Genomic DNA, 18,611 nt, shown 5'->3' with positions numbered 1-18,611 from the left:
ACTGTGGATAAATGCTGTACCATTTTCTTTGCGCAAATGTGGGTAGGGCTATGCGCCATTATAACCATTGCAGTTACGTAACAATTTGGCAACATCCAGTTCTTTGTTTCCTGGTCCACCCAACATCCTTCCAAATCTAACTCAGCAAAGCCCTTAGCCCACCCCTGAATCTCTTCGGTCGTGGCCTCAGCCTGCATTTCTTTGACTGTGGCAACTCCATTCTCTATCATACACGGTACTTCCTCAGTCTGTACTGTCATCATTTTATTCCCCAAATCTGTGGCTGTTTGCTTCGCAATCCTGTCTGCAAACGTGTTTCCCTCTCCCACTCTGCATGTTACTTTCTTATGCGCCTCGCACTTTACTATAGCTGGGCGCTTTGGAAACGTGAGCGCAGACAACAATCGCACAATCAAAGGGCCATGCTGAATCCTGGCTCCATGTGATGTCAAGAAACCCCTCTCAGCCCAAAGTCGGCCAAAATTGTGAACCACGCCAAAGGCGTACTGGCTGTCAGTATAAATATTTACATTCAGATTCTCAGAGAGTTCACAGGCTCGGGTCAGTGCTATTATTTCTGCGGCTTGCGCCGAATTGTAGGGGATCCTTCTGCTCTCTACAACTCTCTTTAGGGTAGTAATTGCATATGCAGCCGTTGATGTGCCACCAGGTAATTTAAAACAAGAGCCATCGCAAAATAACTCCCCATCTGGCTCTTTTTATGGGATATCGCTCAAATCAATCCTTCCCTTTGTTTCTTCTTCAGTGATCATTAAACAATCATGGGGTGGTGATTCGTTGGCACCAATTTCTGCTATGGGCAGTGGCATTAATTCTGCAGGATTCATTGTGCTACACCTCATAATTTGGATGTGGGGTGCAAACAAGATGAGCTCATATCTTGTCAGTCTAGCTGAGGTGAGGTGTTGCGCCTGCGTCCTATTTAATAGAACGTCTATAGCATGTGGCACCATCAGAATTAAAGTGTGCCCCAATACCATTCCTTCCGTTTGTTTCACTGACGCAGCAGCCGCTGCGACGGATCGCAAACATCGTGGTAGTGCGCGTGCTACAGGGTCCAACGCGCAAGAAAAATAGCCGCACGGCCTATTTCTTCCACCTTGTTCCTGTGTCAAAACCGCCAATGCACATCCTTCACTCTCACTCACAAATAGTCTGAAGATCTTTTTATAGTTGGGAGTGCCTAAAACTGGCGCAGCACACAATGCAACTGTCAATTGCTCAAACGCTTTCTGACATTCCTCATCCCACTGCAAAGGCATCTCTGCATCCTTTTTAGTCAATTTTATCATCAGCTTCACAATCAACGCAAAATTACTGATCCACTGCCAACAATAAGAGGCCATGCCTATTACAGCTCTCACTCCTTTTTGAGTTTTTGGAATGGGCATACTAGAAATACTTTTTATGCGTTCTGGTGTTAATCTTCTCCCTTCTTTCGAGAGTAGGTATCCCAAATAAGACACCTCCTTTTGATTATACTGGAATTTCTTCAAACTTGCCTTATGACCATGGGTCGCTAAATGTGTCAAGAGTAATACAGTACTTTCTTTGCAGATCTCTTTCGTGTCAACAGCTAATAACAAGTCATCTATGTACTGCAAGAGTACGCAACCTTCGGGTAGTTCTAGCATGTCTAGCTGCTCTTTTAGCGCTCTGCTGTAAATGCTCAGGCTTTCTGTATATCCTTGTGGAATGCGTGTGAATGTGAATGATCGACCTCCTAGAGTGAACGCGAACAGATATCTATTGTTTTTATACACTGGGATGCTAAAGAATGCGTTCTTCAAATCAACTACACTAAAGTATTCTGCAGTGGCCGGTATCATTGTCAGTATTGTTGTGACATCTGGGACCAAAGGGAATTGTGGGTCTACCACTTTGTTTAATGCGTGCAGATCAATGATGAAATGATAGGGTACTTCATTGCCTCCTTTCTTGTAAACTGGAAGAATCGGGCTGTTGCACGTGCTCCCTGCAATTTCCTCAACCACCCCCAATCTCACCAGGTCAGTAACAATGCTTTTCAATCCCTTCTCACCTTCAACAGAAATTTTATACTGGGGAATTTGTGGTAGTGTTACACCTTCTTTCAAAGTTATTTTTGCTGGCTCTATTTTCAAGCATCCTACATCATTATCATGCATTGCCCACAGACAGGTTGGTACTCCACTTAACTCTTCTGGCAACTCTTTTGACATGAATTCCGTCACCGGTGCATCGTGAGGCCACATCGTGAGGAACACCCCGTCTGCCGTACAATGTATGACTGCCCCCAATTTTCTCAACAAATTTAATCCTAGCAAGTTCTCTCCACAATTCTCTGTCAAAAGAAATGGACACTGCTCCATAAATTGTCCTATTGTAATTGGGACAGCTTTGGACATGGGGTTAATTACTGGTGTACCTGCGAACCCTACAGAAACATTCTTCTGGCCCGACAGTGGTATCTCCGGAACCAAGTGGTGGTCTATCGAACACTTCTGTGCCCCTGTATCTACAAGGAAACGGTGCTCCTTATTCCCGGCTCTCATTTCTACGTAGGGTCCTCTCTGATTCACGGTATTAGACACTGGTTCCGACCCCTGTCGTTGGCTGTCCTATTGCAAAATAACACATCGTCCGATGTGTAGTCACCGCTACTGCTATAATACGTGTTTGGTTTTGTACCAAAAATATTCCCATTTCCCCCTCGATGTCCTCCACTCTGATCATTTCTCTGTTGGCCCTGCCCGCCCTGATTTTGGTTCGAAACACTTTGGTTTAATGTCTGGTTCTGTTGTGCTTGGTTTTGGCCATATTATTGGGTTTGAGTACCTCCATTGGTATATCCCTGCTGCTGCTGCACGTTACTTCTGCTTGGGCCGTTCGACCCCTGATGTCCTCTATGAGGCCTTCTCTGACCAAACCCACCTCTATTCTGTAGGAGCGGGCATTGCGCTCGCCAGTGTCCTTCCTCCTTACAGTACGCACATTGATTTAATCCCAATGACACCCATGCATATTATTCAAATTTCCCCGGCCTTGTGCATTACCTCTACCTCTATTGTATCCAATGACCTGCTGCAGTAACACCTCTACTATCATTTGCATCACTTCCTTTCTCATCTCCAATGGGTACCCATTACATATCTCACTTACTTCTTTTACTGACGTTCTTTTGTTCGACATCCATCGCATTGTTTCCTCTACCCATACCTGCAATCTTTGTTTATCGCCTATCTGTCCCGGTACCGGCAAATGCTTTGTACCACCTGGAAAAACTCTCGGCCATGATTTTTTTGTACTCAACCTTGACGCCTCCTTCCTACCTTTCTTAATAAACTCTCTACTATACTCAGGTGTAGTAAACATTTCAGCATATCTGTCTTCCATTTCATTTTTTACTTCAATCAGTCTGTGCACATGTTTTCTTACATCCTCATCTCTTTGCTCACTGCGTGCTAACTTATTCAAATCTAACAACCGCTGTGGCGGTAAATTCCCAAGTATATTTTTCCATTCTCCCACCAGAATTTCCCCCATGCATTCCAACACTACCTGTCTCTCGTATCTTCTTCGGTACCCATACAATGAGGCCAATGCTGCCGTCTCATCATTTCCTTCTATGTACACTTCTGCCTCTTGTCGTAATTCAATCTTTCTCTCTTTGCTGATTGCGCTTCGAGTTACCGTCCAAATCCTGTTCCTTCAGCCCCGCCTCTCGCCTCCCCAGTCTCAATCTCGACTTCGGGAGAGGCGGATGGTGCTGAATCTGTCTCTAGAGTGGGAGGTGCGGATGGGACAAGTGACACAGGTGGCATCTGTGAAGGGCCTTGCTGGGTGCTGGGAAATTGTGTGTCCGCGGTCTGCGCTTGTGGGAGTGCTCGTGCTGTGGGCGGGGCTTGGGTTAACGCTTGCGTGAGGGGAAGTGCTCGGGCTGCGGGAGGGGGTAAGAGAGCTACTGGTTGGGCCCGCGCAGTCACTGCTGACGTGTTTGGTTTCGATTCTGGTTTTGGGCCTCGACCCGTGTTAGTTAACAAATGTTTCATTAATTCATCTGCTATGTGTAGTTCCCGCTGCGGGTATATTCTTTCTATGTTCATCTGGTCCCGTCTCCCTTCCCGTCTTAGACTCTCAGTCCACTCCTCCTCTTCCTTCTCTTCTGCTATCTCAAGCTTCGTTTTATACCTACGTGCATGCTTCTCTCTATTCCTTAGTCGGAGCATCGCTTCCCTCCTCCAATCTTTGATGGTCTCAAAAGCTGAAGGTTGCGCTTTCTTTCTAATCAGCACCCTCTCTAGGTTATCTATCCTCCCCATCTCAAAACGACCATTAATCGGCCACTGATGGTCGGGTTGCTTTCTAGTTTGCCTATGCCAAATTTCACAAAATATTATTGCACCCACACCATATTTCGCATACATATCATAAGCTGGCGTTCCCTCAGGCGGTGCACTTCGGCCATATTCCAAGGACTGTCTACCGCAGCTGAAAAGCCCCGCTAAAGTGGACAGTACTCCAGGCATGTTTCTTTAACCTTCCCCTTTGGTTAGCCACTTTTACCTGGACGTTTGAATTTGCAAAATCAACACTCTACCAAAAATCAGGTTTCCCTTTGAATCGGGGACTGACTCACCTGATAAAACAAGTCGCCTGTTCTAACGTAACCTCTCCCCACGTCGTGTCTGCACTTCTCTGGCTTCTGCCTCGTCTCGGGACCCTCGCCTCCTTTGCCCTCTGGCCCGGTACGTCGATCAGGGATCAGATGTGTGCAGATCTGCGGAAGGAATCTCTCCTCTCTTCTACAGGGCGCCCCGTACACTTCTTGATCCCGGCTCGACCGTCCCGTCCTCGCCGTTCTTCCGCCTTTACTCCGTTACAACGTATACGATGGGGCAAGTGGGGAGGGTCCCTATTCGGGCACCATCTTGAAAGGGGCCCCTAGGGGTTCCTCGTGCTATGGAAACAAGGCAATGACCATACACGAAAAGATGCGCCAGACACAAGGTTTCAAATTCCCAATGCTAGGGTTTATTGCAAGCAAAAGATAGTATCAATTGGCCAATTCTGATCTCACGCCCCGCGACGTGAGTTTCCTAGACCTCGAGGGACGCAAGAGAGCGAATTACGTACATCAGTTACATATATACAAAATGCATATCGTACAATCAGCAAAGTCATGTTCAACACCCCTCTGTATTAAGTTCCTTTGAACTCAGGATGACGATGGACATATCCGACGAGTATGACGATTATAATGCTTTCGATGTCTATTCTAGTAACAATGTGCAATTTAGAAAGTGCGGAGGCATCTTTTAGAACACGGTGGTTCTGTTCTTGGAAGCAATCTGTACACGGGGGAAGAGCCACATTCCAAGCTTTGCTATCTATGAGGTACTATTCGTGTCCTGGGAGCCGACACGTTCTAAAGGGTTTTGCGAATGGGGGCCATAAGAGAAGCATAATTCAAGCCTTTAACTGTATTATTCTAACATATTCTACCATCGTACGAGACTGGCTGGCAGCTGTGAAGTGATTAAATGCCCTGCAGCTTCCTCCCAAGGCTGCAGAGAGGGAGCGTGGGCATTCCTCTCTGGGCTACTCATGAGGAGTTTCAGCAAACTCTTCAGTCCAACACCCGTGCGGGTCACGTCACAGACGCGTTTACGCGCTCAGGGCCTTTGGTCCAATAGAATCGCGTATGCGTGCTGACGCGTTTACGCGCTGAGGGCCTTTGGTCCAATAGAATCGCGTATGCGTGCTGACGCGCTTACGCGCTAAGGGCCTTTCCTCGATTTTCACGCTGACGTGCAGGATTTTCACGTGCCAAATCACTCCGTACCAAGCTGGCCACGCGTAAGCACACGGAAGACCACGCTCCTGCCCAGAAGGCCGAACTACTGCCCCCCAGACCCCCGAGCACGCTCCCACCTGCCATCTGCTGCTGCCTGACTGCCTGCTGCCCACGTGCACTGCCATTTGCTGCCTGCACATCAGCCAGGGGTGCTGTTGCTGTGACCACCCCTGCTGGAACCGAAGACTCCCGACTGGAATTCCATCGCTCCACAGCCCAGCCCCAGGACCCAGTTGCCCACCCACTCCTGCCTCTGGGGTTGTCATGTCGGGGCAAACACCATCTGTGACCACTGACAACCCCCGGCCAAAGAGGCAGAGGGGCACCAGCTTCAGTGCCACCGAAGTTGGTGTCCTGGTGGAGCAAGTCCTGGGGCAGTATGATGCCCTCTTCGGAAGTTCCCGCGCCGACAAGGAAGGACGGACTCGGATCTGGACTGACATCGTGACTGCCATCAACGCGGAGGGGGTGGCAGTCCGGGACTTACAACATGTCAGGAAGCGCTGGGAGGACTTCAGGTCCAGGACCCTGAACAAGACCCGGCGCCTCTTGAAGGCAGCGGATGCCAAGGGGCGCCGGGGCCACTTGTCGTAAGAACAGATGGGGGTCCTGGAACGCATATCCCCAGCGCTTCACGTCCAGGTCCTAGAGAAGCAGACCCGTCTGGAGTCGAACGGTGAGTGTACATGCATCCTGATTGTGAGCAGTGCGTGTGGTGATTATTCGGTATTGTGCAGGTTGCACATCTGTTTGTATGGGGTCGAGTATGGGTGGGGGTGTACAGGGCCGTGGGGCTGACACATGCGAGGGCTGTAATGTGTGAGACATGGATGGTGCTTGTGTGTGTAGGCTTGCATGGCAAATGCAGTTGTGCGTGCACACATGTTTGGATGAATGTGTATGTAAGTAGACATGTCCGTCATGTCAGGCATGTATGTTGTTTTCGGCTGCATGTACGAGCACTGTGTACATGTGCATGTGTGTGTATTTGACAAGGGTGCAACAGTGATGCAACATGGATGCATGTGACAGCGGTATGTGGAAGCCTGATTGGCAGATGTGACATGGATGCCCGTCTGAACAGTGCGACACTTGGCAGAGGTGTAGACATGCATGCAAGTGTGGTGGTGTGTGTACATGTGTGGTGCACTTCCTGTGTTGCATGTGATGTCTGGCTACCCTTTGGCTGCTGATGCTGTTGTATGTGTATGGATGGTGGTGGCAGTTGCGATATGGCTGTGGTATGGCTCATGTGTGCGAGTTGCTATGACCTGTGTGTTGGGGATTGTGATGACATGTCTGAGGTTTGCCAATGCCACTCATGTGCAACTGTCATGTGTGTATGTGTCCATTGTACAGTGCCCTGATGCCTGTGTTTTGTTTCTCCCTGTCTGCAGCGTCAACTGATGAAGAGGGCGGAGAAGGTGCTGTGGAGCACAGTGGCGGGGATCCGACCGCCAGCCGGAGACGCAAGGCCCAGCTCCCCTCCCGTGTTGTCATCTCGTCGGGGAGTGAGGAGTCCGGTGCCGCGTCCCAGGCCGCAGCTGCCGGGGGGAGGTCCAAGAGGCGGAGGTTGCAGTTGGACTCCTCGGCAGCAGAAGGGGCAGCTGGGACCCCACAGGGCCCAACAGTGGAAGATGGCAGGGAGTCATCCAGGTTGGTGGGGGGTTTGGTGGAGTCGGAGGCCGTGCAAGCACCAGAGACGGGGTCTGGAGGTGGGGATCCAACTGGTGCTAGTGGTGCAGTGCAGGACCAGGGACAGGAGGCAGCACAGGCCGCCACGGAGGTGCCTGTGTGCAATCCTGTCCCCGATCCTGTCCCTGCATCATCTTGCACCAGCAGGGATGCCTACGTCCAGACCCGTTTTCAGGCAGGGGATGAGCTGACGTCAACTGGCCTTCCTCTGCCTGCGGACGTGGCCATCCAGGTCCGGGTTGAGCCTGTCCTGGCTGGTGTGGCGTTGCGTCAACGGGCCATGCAAGGTGACCTGCAGTCTTTTCATGGAGAGACTGCACGTCATCTCGAATGGCTCGTTGACCACGTCAGCCTGCTGGGACAGGTCACCCAGGCCGGATTCCGCCGTCTGATGGGGCTTGCTCCGACCCCCTCCTCAACTGGACCCCCTACGCGCCAGTCGTCCTCTGTGCCATCTTCCCACCCATCAGTCACCTGGGTGCCCTGTGGAGCTGCCTCTGACGGTGCGGCCAGGCTGGTGGAGGAGGCATCCCTGCCACAGTCGGGAGTCGGAGGTCCAGCAGGGGTGGCCACATCAACTGCACCCCAGCCGGCGGAGGATGTGCAGGCAGCAGGAGGCAGTGCACGGGCAGAGGCACAGCAGCAGCAGCAGCAACATGGTGGGAGACATGAAGGCTCGGGGCTTTCGACATCGGAGGGGCAGGCATCGGCCGGAGGGCAGGGGGACCCAGGACAGAGAGTGTCTTCCGTGTGGCAGCGGTTGGGCCACGCCATAGGTGCGGAGCGGCGGCGGGCGGAAGAGGCGCGGCTCACAATGGTCAGGGCGGAGAACTCCATGCGGAGGGCCCTGAGGCGGGCCGAGTGCCTCGAGGCAATCCGCAGGGGGTTGGAGGAGGACACGGCGTCGTCCCTGCAGACCCTCGGGGCCATGGAACTGGACCGCCTCCGGGACATCGAACAGGAGTTCGATGATGCCCTGGCCCGGGACACCACGGAGTGAGCCGCTGGACTTGCCCGCCGCCTTTGTATATAGTTCTTTAGTTTTAGGTTTCCTTTGTTTCTTATTATGATTTGGAGTCGACGGACACTGCTCCACTTTTTGTATATAGTTGATTTTTAGGTAGGTTTTTTAGTAGGTTTCCTTTGTTCAGTTGGGCTCATGGACCCTTGGTAGTTTTTTACATAGTACTTTGTTGCATGGAGATTTTTTTACATTTGACTTTGGACAACATTTTTTTGGATTCTGATTTGCATTTTTTGGTTTTTATACGGACAGCAAGCTTATTTTTTCTCATTCACATTGTAGCTTGTTTCCTTTCTTTAGCATTCTTTATTTTTTTCAATACAATTTTGTTTCCATACTTCACTGTGTGGTATCATCTTATTGGTTTCATGCATGTCATGTTGGGTGTTTTCCCATTCAATTGCAACCATTGTGTGTGACGGACATCGGTTCCTTAGCTTCATGAACATTGGGGGTGTAACATGTAATTTCCATTTCCATGTGGGTGAATGGGTTACTTGGTAGGGCTTTTTGGCTGTGGAGGCTGACCATTACGCACATGATTGGGGATTGTGAGGACCTGGTGGAGGGTGCCCCTGCACTGCTGGGGGGTGGGGGTGGTGGGAGACATGAGTGGGGGCCTGGTGGAGACTGCCCCTGCACTGCTGGGGGGTGGGGGTGGTGGGAGACATGGGTGGGGGCCTGGTGGAGGCTGCCCCTGCACTGCTGGGGGGCGGGGGTGGTGGGAGACATGAGTGGGGGCCTGGTGGAGGGTGGCCATGGTGGCTGGGGGGTGGGGGTGGTGGGAGACATGAGTGGGGGCCTGGTGGAGGCTGCCCATGGTGGCAGGGGGGTGGGGTGGTGGGAGACATGAGTGGGGGCCTGCTGGAGGCTGCCCCTGGTGGCTGGGGGGTGGGGGTGGTGGGAGACATGAGTGGGGGCCTGGTGGAGGCTGCCCATGGTGGCTGGGGGGTGGGGGTGGTGGGAGACATGAGTGGGGGCCTGGTGGAGGCTGCCCCTGCACTGCTGGGGGGTGAGGGTGGTGGGAGACATGAGTGGGGGCCTGGTGGAGGCTGCCCCTGCACTCCTCGGGGGTGGGGGTGCAGGGAGACATGAGTGGGGGCCTGGTGGAGGGTGGCCATGGTGGCTGGGGGGTGGGGGTGGTGGGAGACATGAGTGGGGGCCTGGTGGAGGGTGGCCATGGTGGCTGGGGGGTGGGGGTGGTGGAAGACATGGGTGGGGGCCTGGTGGAGGCTGCCCCTGCACTGCTGGGGGGTGGGGGTGGTGGGAGACATGAGTGGGGGCCTGGTGGAGGCTGCCCATGGTGGCAGGGGGGTGGGGGCGGTGGGAGACATGAGTGGGGGCCTGGTGGAGGCTGCCCCTGCACTGCTGGGGGGTGGGGGTGGTGGGAGACATGAGTGGGGGCCTGGTGGAGGGTGGCCATGGTGGCTGGGGGGTGGGGGTGGTGGAAGACATGGGTGGGGGCCTGGTGGAGGCTGCCCCTGCACTCCTCGGGGGTGGGGGTGCAGGGAGACATGAGTGGGGGCCTGGTGGAGGCTGCCCCTGCACTGCTGGGGGGTGGGGGTGGTGGGAGACATGAGTGGGGGCCTGCTGGAGGCTGCCCCTGCACTGCTGGGGGGTGGGGGTGGTGGGAGACATGAATGGGGGCCTGGTGGAGGGTGGCCATGGTGGCTGGGGGGTGGTGGTGGTGGAAGACATGGGTGGGGGCCTGGTGGAGGCTGCCCCTGCACTCCTCGGGGGTGGGGGTGCAGGGAGACATGAGTGGGAGCCTGGTGGGGGCTGCCCATGGTGGCAGGGGGGTGGGGGTGGTGGGAGACATGAGTGGGGGCCTGGTGGAGGCTGCCCCTGGTGGCTGGGGGGTGGTGGGAGACATGGGTGGGGGCCTGGTGGAGGATGCCCCTGCACTGCTGGGGGGTAGGGGTGGTGGGAGACATGAGTGGGGGCCTGGTGGAGGGTGGCCATGGTGGCTGGGGGGTGGGGGTGGTGGAAGACATGGGTGGGGGCCTGGTGGAGGCTGCCCCTGCACTCCTCGGGGGTGGGGGTGCAGGGAGACATGAGTGGGGGCCTGGTGGAGGCTGCCCCTGCACTGCTGGGGGGTGGGGGTGGTGGGAGACATGAGTGGGGGCCTGCTGGAGGGTGCCCCTGGTGGCAGGGGGGTGGGGGTGGTGGGAGACATGAGTGGGGGCCTGCTGGAGGCTGCCCCTGGTGGCTGGGGGGTGGGGGTGGTGGGAGACATGAGTGGGGGCCTGGTGGAGGCTGCCCCTGCACTGCTGGGGGGTGGGGGTGGTATCTTCTTCGGTACCCATACAATGAGTGGGGGCCTGGTGGAGGCTGCCCCTGCACTGCTGGGGGGTGGGGGTGGTGGGAGACATGAGTGGGGGCCTGGTGGAGGCTGCCCCTGCACTGCTGGGGGGTGGGGGTGGTGGGAGACATGAGTGGGGGCCTGGTGGAGGCTACCCCTGCACTGCTGGGGGGTGGGGGTGGTGGGAGACATGAGTGGGGGCCTGGTGGAGGGTGGCCATGGTGGCAGGGGGGTGGGGGTGGTGGGAGACATGAGTGGGGGCCTGCTGGAGGCTGCCCCTGGTGGCTGGGGGGTGGGGGTGGTGGGAGACATGAGTGGGGGCCTGGTGGAGGCTGCCCCTGGTGGCTGGGGGGTGGGGGTGGTGGGAGACATGAGTGGGGGCCTGGTGGAGGCTGCCCCTGCACTGCTGGGGGGTGGGGGTGGGGGGAGACATGAGTGGGGGCCTGGTGGAGGCTGCCCCTGGTGGCTGGGGGGTGGGGCGGTGGGAGACATGAGTGGGGGTCTGGTGGAGGATGCCCATGGTGGCAGGGGGGGTGGGGGTGGTGGGAGACATTAGTGGGGGCCTGGTGGAGGCTGCCCCTGGTGGCTGGGGGGTGGGGTGGTGGGAGACATCGGTGGGGGCCTGGTGGAGGATGCCCCTGCACTGCTGGGGGGTGGGGGTGGTGGGAGACATGAGTGGGGGCCTGGTGGAGGCTGCCCCTGGTGGCTGGGGGGTGGGGGTGGTGGGAGACATGGGTGGGGGCCTGCTGGCAGGTGCCCCACAGTGCTGGGGGGTGGGGGTGGTGGGAGACATGCATTGTTGATCAGTAGTGCAAGGTGATATGTGGGTTGGCTGGGGGGCATGCCCATGGTGGATGGGCTGCCTGCGGGACATGAGCAGGGGTGCAGGGTAGTCCCCCGTGGTGTGGGCTGCCTGCAGGGGCCGTGGAGGTTGTGGAGTGTACACCTGGGAGGACCCACACGGCCAATTCACGTGTAGTACTCCCCAGAACCCCTGAAATACACATTCCCTGCTGAAATCGCGTGTGCAACTTCCCGCGCACCCCTTAAATACACGTACCCTGCTCGCACTGGGACAATCGCGTGTGGAACTTCCCGCGCACCCCTGAAATACTCGTACCCTGCTCGCACTGGGACTATCGCGTGTGGAACTTCCCGTGCACCCCTGAAATACACGTACCCTGCTCGCACTGGGACAATCGCGTGTGGAACTTCCCACGCACCCCTGAAATACACGTACCCTGATGAAATTGCGTGTGGAACTTCCCGCGCACCCATGGAATACACGTACCCTGCTCGCACTGGCCCATTTGCGTGTGTAACTTCCCGCGCACCCCTGAAATACACGTACCCTGATGGAATCGTGTGTGGAACTTCCCGCGCACCCATGTAATACACGTACCCTGCTCGAACTGGCCCATTCGCGTGTGGAACTTCCCGCGCACCCCTGAAATGCACGTACCCTGCAGAAATCGCATGTGGAACTTCCTGCGCACCCCTGAAATACACGCACCCTGCTGAAATCGCGTGTGGAACTTCCCGCGCACCCCTGAAATACACGTACCCTGCTTGCACAGGGCCAGTCGCGTGTGGAACTTCCCGCGCACCCCTGCAATACACGTTCCCCGCTTGGCGTTTGCTGTTTGCCAGCCCGGTGAACTGGTCCAGGGTTAGCGCAGCCCTTTGCGATGATTTAGCGATTTTGATGGCTTTTCCTTGCGCGAGGGCGTTCTTGGGGGCGTTACTGGCGCTGCTGCAGGGTCGCTGCGATTCTCTGCGCCACGGCTGGTTTGGAAGCCTAAAATCCATGAATACGCTGTGCGCGGAAATCGGTATTAGCGCACGTGCCTGGCGCAGTCAATCGCACGCGGACACTCTGCGCCAGCCGCTTGCGACACTTTTCTGCGAAATTCTATGAATTACCCTGTTAGTCTTGTGCTGAAATATGCCCATAATGACAAATTGCGACAGCACAGTATAGCTATTGTGTAAAGATAATCACATTGGCTGTTACAAGGTTATCAGCCTTCATTACAGGGATCACATTTGTGATGATGAGAAAGTATTTAAGTATCGATTTGACTATCATGGTAGCACTGATACTCCAAATCCGAGCATTCTAATGCACACACGCTTCTCAGCGTATAAAGAACAGCTGTTGATTAGCAACAGTGTGCAACACAGGGGAGCTGCGGCTAAGACTTTCCAGACTCCGACGTTCTAGTGCATGCAGTCTTTTCACACAGTGAAAAGATTACAGCAATGTAAGTGCTGGGCAGGGAACGATGACAAATAGGAGATCTAATTCAAATAATAAGTGATCCATAGGTTCGTCAGATACGTAAAGTAAACTCTGCGTTTGTTTCTTCACAGGGACACGCGGCATTGAACACAGAGAGGGCAATCTTCCCCGTGCCTGTACAGAGGGACTGAGCACCCTAACCACATTGCGCTTGTGAATATTTCGAGTATGTAAAATATATAGATACCAGATAAACAAGATACCGATAGCTAAATACACAATACACTAACACCAAGCATCCCTTTACAGGATGCCGCACATTTATGAGGCTTCACAAACTGAGAGCTGTACCTTAACAGAAGAAGTGAAATTAGTTAACTAAGGTGAATGACCAACCATCCAAGACACTTGACGTAAACAACTCCACAAGGTAACAGGATCATCTAGAGACACGAAACATGGTCATTGCTTAGTTTTCATGTATTAGCTTCAACGTTGAGCGTCCCTAATACGCAATTAATATACTATTTACAGGTGACCTGATCCTAGCATTTACCCAAAAACTTCTGTGCTTTAAGGAAGCGTAACAGAGCACCATGACCGACTCTCTGTGCCAAGTAACCTTAGGTGAAGTATTAAGTTTCAGACTCTCACATTTCTTTGACATTAGATAAATGGATCTAAATAATCTCATATATAAGGGCTATACTGACATCTGAATTTTGAATTTATTTAATAGAAATGTGGTTGAAAAGTGCACATTGAAGACAAGGGGGCTCATTACGAGGTGGGCGGTAAGGGATTACCGGTACCGGAAAGGGCACCAGTACCAGTAATCCCTTACCGGTCTATTACGAGTTCCCTTTGCGGGTCCTCCCTTAACGCCTGGCTTTACCAGGCGTTAAGGACGGGACCCGCAAAGGGCTTTGGTGCTAATAACGGTACCGCAATTTGTGGTACCGTTATTAGCACCTTCCCAGGGAAGGGCCCTGGTGAATGGGGAATTACCACCCCTGCCAACCTTGGAATGGGGCGGTAATAGCTCCATTCACCAGGGCGGAGTCGGTAAGGATTTGGAGGCAGCCATGGTGCTAATAGCGCCATGGTTACCTCCAAACTCCTAATGAGGCCCAAACTGTTATTTTGCTCCTAAGGAAGAGAATTTATTCTCGAAATGCATCGAGCTCTTTTATTTGTAAAATTGTATTTGAAAAACTGTATTTGCAAAAAACTGTATTTTCAAAATCATTTTGTTACTTTGCTAAATGCACGTTACTTCGAATTGTAAACAATCCTGCAACATATTTAGCACTTGAGATTCACTCAGGTTGTCAGTCACTCACCTATACACTAAGTAAATTAATCATGAAATACACCAAGTGAAACTTTGGACAGTATATTTGTGTGATAAATATCTTTGGTAATATTTTTTTAAATACATAAAAGACAGACCGAAATTTTGACTAAAAATTTGTTTCAGTACATAGAGGTGTGCATGGGATGGGAGTGTCCATAAGGTGCGGACACGTTCTTTGTTTTCTGGGTCAGGGCTTCCAAGGACTTTGGGAAACCAAGGTAACAGGCAATAGAAAGCAAGAGGCAACAGGGGCAATCTTGTCTTCTATCAGGAATCAACTGATTCCAATGGCAGGGCCTGGGTATCCCAAAATGGAGAATAGTCAGAGCACCAGTCAAATTCAGCATGGAGCTGTCACCAGCCCTGTGGGCCACACACAGGTGCCCAAAACATACACTAGGAATACAGGGTTGTACCCCCACCCATAGGTGCCATTAGGGTATCCCAAGGGTCTGTTCACCACTACCAAAAAGAGGAAGAGCTGCACTGCCAGGAGTCCCACATGGACTCCTGTGCAGAATTAACACAGAACACACATGATAAAAGGAGTACAGGACAATGACATGGAGGCCCTGTCCCTCCAATGCATTTCCAGCATCACACTGTAAAAGTGGCCTTGTGTATGCTGCGTATCTAGAATCCAGGCCCTGTAGTAGTTGTACAGACCCAGAAAATGCTGCATTTCTTTAACTGAGGCTGGTCTGCAGGTGGCGTACTGATGCTGCCCTGTCTGGTAGTGTTCTTTTACCATTCTTAGATATGAACTGCCCCAGATAGAGCACTTCCTGTTGGAAATATTGAAATGTGGCCTTGTCGACCTTGTACCCCTTAGAGGCCGGCAATTGTAGGAGTTGTGAGAAACCTGAAGCGGTCTCACCCACTAGTCCCCGGGGATCTGTCATCCATGTGGCCAGGATGGCAATCACTACTGGATCCAGTTCTTGGGGGTTCACCTGGATGCGGGGTCTTCAGGGAGTGGAAGTGGGACACCAAAAGGTGAGACACTGTACCCCCTTTGTTATGGCACGTTTTCCTCATCCTACCCGTCTAGGACATTTAGAAACTCTAACCCCCTTTTCCTACACAAACACTTTCTCACACTGCGAAAGACAACAGACTAACACTAGAGCCATTTACCTGACATGTCCCAACACAAGGGTCGGGCAGAGTCAGGCAGTTGTCGATAGCTACACACACCTGACTTCCCTTTCCCTTCTCCACAGGGATAAAATGGCAGAGCACGAAAGCACACTTTGAGCAAGGTCAAACGCACAAGGAAGCAGCTATTCCCGGACGGCAGTTCAAACAGAGGAGAAAGATGAGCCCTGATGGCCAGGGTGGGGAGGAGAGCTTGCAGCCATGGTACCGCCCTTGAATGCAGTGGAACTAAAGCTAAAGAGTTCAGCACAGCCGGTGAGTCGGAGAAAATTGATAGTGGCCCAGACTGTGTTAAGCTCAAAGTTGCAGTGGCAACATTTGCGTAAAAGAAAAGAAGATAATGAGACAAAGCTCTTTTATGAACAACCGAGGTGTCATGGGTACCAGGCATGCAGTCGGGGCAAGCTGGGTGGAGGCTTGGCAGGCCTGGCATAGGCACACAAAAAAACCCATAGCAGATACCTCCTTTTAAATTCCTTCATGGTGTTTGTCATAACTTCCTGGTTACCACTTCCTATTGCCAAACAGGATGTGCATAAAAGTTCATGAGCTCTATAGTGTTCGGGTGTGGCTGGCTATATAAGCCACACCCAAGATTCTTCCAGTGCTTCGTGTTGCTTACTGTAAGCTGCATCAGCAACACACTCGCCGTGCTCCGGATCAACCTTCTTCTGCTTACCTGCTCCGGTTCATCCTGCTTCTGCTTACCTGCTCCGGATCAACTTGCTTCTGCTTACCTGCTCCGGATCATCCTGCTTCTGCTTACCTGCTCCGGATCAACCTGCTTCTGCTCACCTGCTCTGGATCAACCCCGGTGCTTTCTCCACGCCGCAGCTTTCTCCAGTCACAAGGTGAAATCTACACCGGCACCTGTAAGCACAAAAAGAACCTTCATTAGCGCGCTCGTTCCAGTAACGCTGCGCATACTCACTGAGTCTTCCCGCTGCTCAGGAATCCAGGTTCGTAGTCTGAGCGTCCAAAGTCCTGCAAAAGAAAGGAGAGACATTACTAGGTGCACTAGAACCTATAACGGTGCGCATACCTACGTCTCTGAGTTCTACACGCAGCGTTACCCATCTAAGATACCTTTGGCAAAATAAATACAATTCGGACAATACCAGGCTCTCAACATACACCGCGCAACGTTCGCCTTGGGGAAAAGACTTTCTTGCTAGTGAAGAAACTAGTACATTGAACACTCTGCCTCGCTGTGAAGACATATAACAGCGTGTGGCATCAGAACTCGGCAAACGGACATTGGCATCACCCCTACGAGTGTAGGGCTGAGAAACTCCCATAGAATCGCACCCCTGCGGATGCAGGATGGAGAGCACACCCCACTAAAAACCAAGGTAAGCCCTTAGGGGACATCATAGCACACAGTACAGAGAAGGGAAGGGGCTCAGGGGAATCCAGTGAATCCAGGTCTAAATGTACATCTTATCTTTGACTGGTGTTCCTGCGGGTAAAACAAGGGAAGTGAGAACAAAGGAGGCTCATCCATCGCTCCTGCAGAGACACAGGTGAGTGTGACAGGACGTTTTAAGGTTAGAGTGGTCTGGCGCCGTGTGGGCGGTCATTCGAAAGACTCTAACAAATGCCTCTCTCCTGAACAAGGAGGATATGGTGAAATGAGAAAACTACAAGAGGCCAGCGAGAGATGTCAAAGTGGTCATACAAGGGTAAAGTTAAAACCCATTGTACAGTCGAAAGTCTTTGACACGTGAATTGAAAAGCTAAGTAAACTGCATTGTGGTGACAAACGTGAACCTAACTGAGGGATGTCCATAGTGAGTTGTTCGTCTGAGCCCGATTAAGGGAGACTGACTTTGTGAAGGGGATCAGAGTCCGGCTGAGGGGGATACTTGGGTGAAGAGTAATCACCCGATGTGAAGATTAATAGAAGGAACTTTTGTTTGCTGTTTATGATACATCAAGCTCTTTGAAACAAGAGACTTTGCATAAAAGAGACTTGGGCACAGAAGACCCTGATATTGAAAAAGGAACTGTAAACACAGGCCAGAGAAGCCCAGAAGTTTGCTGCACTCGGGAGTCCCGGCTTGTCCCGTGCTTCAAACGTGGGGAAGGGAGACCCTGACCTTAACAGCCTGACTTATGATTTAAGAACACTTCTTTCTTTGTAAACTATATTCCACACTATTTTGTAGCATACGGGTAAGGATTAGCAATAGGCTTTTCTTAGTATGGGCTCTTTTAATTTGACTGGACTCTGCTAGGACTGTATTATTATTATTTTATGGTCGTAGCTTGCTCCCATCTTAGATTTAGGTTTAGATTAGGTGTTTATCTCAACCATTTTTACAGTTTAATAAATACCCTTGAACTGTGATCACTTGTGTCCGTCTTGCTTTGCTTTATATGAGAATTCACTGGTCCCTCATGTGTCAGGCCCCCCTATAACAAAAAAGAGGGCTCTTCCTTAAACCTTTTTCAATGTCTTGCTTTGATACCATGCCTTCCTTACAGAGTGCAATGGAGTCCCTTCAGTAGTGCTATTCACTGTTACTACACACTAGCAGATCATCCACATACTGGATAATCGTGCTAGGCACCTGAATGTTTTCTAGATCAGCATGCAGTATTCTGTTAAATATGCTTGTGCTCCCGCAATACCCCTGAGGCAACCTAGTATGTTCGAACCACATCTGCCCTGTGTAAATGCTGTGAGGTACCTCAACTCAGGATGGAGTGGAATCGCGAAGATTGCATTTTTCAAGTCCACTACAGTAAAATACGTGGCTTCTTTGGGGTTGTGAAATAAAATAGTTGGAGGATTTGGAACAACTGGAAACTCTTTCTGTACCATGTCATTTAGGGGGCGCAAGTCCTGAATCATGCCCCCTGTTGATTTTTTGATTGGGTATATCACCGTGCTACACAGGACGTAGATTGCATGAGGATCCCCTGTTCCAGTAGGGCCTGTATTGTTTTTTAATACCTTCCTCTGCCTCCCTC

This window comes from Ambystoma mexicanum, chromosome 5p (genome assembly GCF_040938575.1).
Source record: "Ambystoma mexicanum isolate Mex_15411 chromosome 5p, UKY_AmexF1_1, whole genome shotgun sequence".
NCBI classification, from domain to species: Eukaryota; Metazoa; Chordata; class Amphibia; order Caudata; family Ambystomatidae; genus Ambystoma; species Ambystoma mexicanum.
The sequence above is the reverse complement of the archived record's forward strand: the minus strand, read 5'-3'. Positions refer to the sequence as shown.